Source organism: Oncorhynchus gorbuscha, linkage group LG14, assembly GCF_021184085.1.
Source record: "Oncorhynchus gorbuscha isolate QuinsamMale2020 ecotype Even-year linkage group LG14, OgorEven_v1.0, whole genome shotgun sequence".
In the NCBI taxonomy this organism is placed as follows: Eukaryota; Metazoa; Chordata; class Actinopteri; order Salmoniformes; family Salmonidae; genus Oncorhynchus; species Oncorhynchus gorbuscha.
In genome coordinates, this window is record NC_060186.1 from 61,494,254 (window position 1) to 61,498,322 (window position 4,069).

The window sequence follows — 4,069 nt, forward strand, 5'->3', positions numbered from 1 at the left end:
CAGAAATGTGATTTTACAGTGATATACATTTCCACATTGTTGAAATAATATTGTGAAAATGATCATGTCCTTCAAGTGTACGAGCGGTTTGAAAAGACTGCCAGAAATTTCTGCCTGTTTGGTGGGATGGAGTTTGGGCCTGCCTGGTGACATGAGGCTGTAAATGTGTGAATTGGGGGCTTGCAGTTGCTTCACAAATCACCTAGCAACAGCACCAAGCGCCATGTTGGAAGAACAAACAAGTTTGTGGAAAGTCCTCCAATCGTTGACATGGCTGACTGCGTTTTGCTACCACCGGAAACTTCAGGAAGATTTCCCATGATTTTTTTGAAGGACCTAGAAAACGGAGGCAGTGGGAGAACCTATTCAAGTAAGTAAATATGTTGAAAGTGATCAAAAATGCTGTATTATCTAGCGTACTACAGAAAGTTAGTGTGCAGGCTAACTCAAATGAGCTGCTAACGTAATGTTAGTTAGCTAACTTTACATACTGTATAGCTAGCTACGTGAATTAAATAGCACAGTAACTTAATATTAGCTAGTTAGCTATATTGATGTATTTACCATTTCAGACCCAAATATATTGGTAGGTAGGTAGATAGCTTACGGCCATGGAAGAGGGTGAAAGGATTAGCTAGTACTTCCAGCTGTCACAAAGGGGAGAGTAGTCTACTCTGGACAGGGCAGGTAACTTTGGTAGGGCATTACGAAACTATTCTCCAGTTCCTAGCGAGAAAAACTAAGGACAGCGAGATAAAGCAACTTAATATTCAGGGATGTCTAACATCCATTATAATGCGGCGTATTTCTGTGTGATGTTCTGTCCTCAGATGCAGAGAGCCATCCAATCCTGTCTGCAGATGAACAGGTCCCAATGAATGTTAAGGGTACATACAATGCATTCAGACCCCTTCCCTTTTGTTAGGTTAGTTTTATTCTAAAAAATTTTAAATATTTTTTATTCGATCTACACACAATACCTCAATGACAAAGTGAAAACGGTTTTAGACATTTTTGCAAGTATACAAAATACAGAAATCCCTTATTTACATAAGTATTTAAACCCTTTGCTATGAGATTTGAAATTGAGCTCAGGTGCATCCCGTTTCCATTGATCATCCTTGATGTTTCTACAACTTGGAGTACACCTGTGGTAAATTCAATTGATTTAACATTATTTGGAAAAGCACACACACACCTGTCTATATAAAGGTCCCACAGTTGACAGTGCATGTCAGCGCAAAAACCAAGCCATGAGTTTGAAGGAATTGTCCGTAGAGCTGAGACAGGAGTGTCGAGGCACAGATCTGGGGAAGGGTGGCAAAAAATGTCTGCTGCATTGAAGGTCCCCAAGAACAGTGGCCTCCATCATTCTTAAAAATGGAAGAAGTTTGGAACCACCACTGTTCCTAGGGCTGAGCAATCTGGGGAGAAGGTCAGGGAGGTGACCATGAACCTGATTGACAGCATTTGAGTTTCTCTGGAGATGATGGTCCTTCTGGAAGGTTCTCCCATCTCTGCTGCACTCCACCAATCAGGCCTTTATGGTAGAGTGGCCAGACAGAAGCCACTTCTCAGTAAAAGGCACATGACAGCCCTTGAGGGGATCTGCAGAGAAGAATGCCACGCCTGTATTTGGAATTTCTCCCAATCTTTTAGCGTCTGACCCCCAAAAACAAGGCTGTAATCGCTGCCAAAGGTGCATCAGTCTGAATACTTTATGTAAATGTGTTCATTGCCAGATACTTTTATCCAAGAAGGTCCGAGTGGCACTTGCAGGTGCTAATGAAGATGGTTTGCCTAAAGACTACCACAATTACATTAAACACATAGCATACATAGTCAAATTGTAAAGAATGAAAATAGTTGGGGTATAAGAATACATTTTATTCAATGGGGCTAGGCAACGCAGAGCTGACAATACTTTATTTCACCCATACAACACTGTAGCCTGTTATTAAAGTACAATACATTTACAATATCGTAAACAAGTTTTACACCTTCCAAATTACATTTCATATATTAATATGGTGTAAGAGGGCACTTTTTCTATGACGACAAGGTGAAGGCACAACAGAAGCGTTTACATTTATATGCTGTGCTTTGATCACAATCATATTGTATAATTGAGGGATGTCTCCTTTCATATCTGGAAAATGGTGAAGTAGAAACTGATGCTGCTGCAGCATTGCTCATCTTCAGTGGTAATCCAATTGACATGGGTGTCTTGAGAAGTCAGCTGGTGAACCTATAGTAGTACATAAATAAATGAAAAGCCCACCTGTTGTTAGAATGGCACCTATACCACCAGGGCTTTAAATTGTTTGGTTGTGTTTAATTCATGTGTTTTAGTGTGATAAAGATTTAAATATTTTGGGCTTGAACAACCAATAGTCAATACAGGTTGTGCTATCCCATTGAGGCCTTTGTCCTATGCTGCAATGTCCATATAATTTTCCTTCCTCTTATGAATAAAGTTCAACAAATTATCATTGTTTTATCATATGATAACCACAGGTTTTGGCAATATTGTCATCTGGGCTATATGGACATAATATTGTACTATTTGCATGTCCCATGGTCATGGCTAGAAGGGATCCAGTTGTCAAATGAACGTCATATTTGACATTTCGTAGCAGATTACGATCATTCAGGCAGCAGGTTAAGAAAAGGGTTAGCTAAAATGTACTTTTGACAAGTTGGCTCCCTTTTAGCCAGGACCCCTTTTTCATAGGCCTAGATTACATGGTTGCATTCAAGACATGATCATTTTTATTAATCAGTAGAGTAGGCCAAGGCTACAATCGTATGAAAATTGATTTTGAAAATGTCACCAGTCAAAGTGTAGCAGAAACGTCTCTGATATAGCCTATATACCTATACCTCTACGTGCTTATTAAATAGCCTAAATTATTACTATCCAATCTACTCATAACATTAGGAATTGTAGGCTTACATTTGTCTGAAAATATACGATGATAGAGGCATGCAATCCTTTGTTAGAATGGTGCATTTATGGTGAAAACAGATTCCCCAAAACTTTACTCACACGACAAATGTTAATTGCTAGACTACAAGCTATCTAGCTATATAATTTTGGCTAACTTAGTGTTGTTGTTAACACTTGTTTAGCATAACAGCCAAACTAAACTCGAAATCGATCAGACTCGACTTACCAGTGATTAAATGATTGTAGCAGACCCGTTACTGACAGCTGTCTGGGTTCGCGTTCCTAGGTTTTAGGTCTTGATAGGTAAAACGGTTTATTCTCTTATCTGACAGTTCTTGAGTCTTACCTTGGTGTCACCAATGGCGTTTCATGATTGCGGGGAATCTGTAAACATATTTTTTTCCTGTTGTCTTTCCTGTCTTGTTAGAGAAGCCAAGTACTCCATTTGATGTTATCTTGCAGTTTGGGGTAGGCGGTCAGTTATTGTTGTCTGAAGAAGTAATGCGGTGGTTTCCAACGTGGCCGCCAGGACGCTTTTTATGTTAACTGCAAGCCCTCTATAGACCAATAAGACAGAGTTCCAAACCTCTCTGCCAATAACAGCGTTTTCAGTTTCTCCTCCCCACTCAGACCACTCCAGTCCCAGCAAAATTATTGCATGAGAAATTGCTCTTTGCTAAAAAATATTTTTTCTTTTCAAACATTTTAATTGAAAACAATCACAGTAAGGTACTTCATTGTTTCCCAGAAATGATTTGATATTGAGATTTAAAAATAAAAATAAACGTCTGCATTTGACCTTTAAACCATGGAGATCTTATTAAATGAATATTGCTGCAAATTAAGTGGACACTTCTAATGACGTATCATGCCGTCATCCGTCTGTCTGACGAGTTGACACTTGCAGGGCGAGGGAAGAATGAATTAATTTTAAATGGACCGCTCTTGCCTGGAAATGTGTCACTCGTTCATCCCACGGTTGTGTTTTCAGTCATCATGGAACTGTTGTGTGTGCCTTACATGCGCTACAGTCAATTATGATTGCATTTCAAATCAAATTGTATTTGTCACATACACATGGTTTGCAGATGTTAATGTGAGTGTAGCGAAATGCTTGTG

General features: G+C 39.3%; 1 long non-coding RNA gene across 1 annotated transcript; it reads right to left on the reverse strand.

Annotated features, from left to right (window-relative positions):
* Positions 1 to 1,865: 1,865 nt before the first annotated feature.
* On the reverse strand, positions 1,866 to 3,584 carry LOC123995767. The gene is made up of 2 exons (XR_006831888.1): positions 3,297 to 3,584; positions 1,866 to 2,248 (listed from the first exon to the last, which is right to left on the reverse strand). It is a non-coding gene; the product is annotated as an uncharacterized LOC123995767 (long non-coding RNA).
* Positions 3,585 to 4,069: the final 485 nt, after the last annotated feature.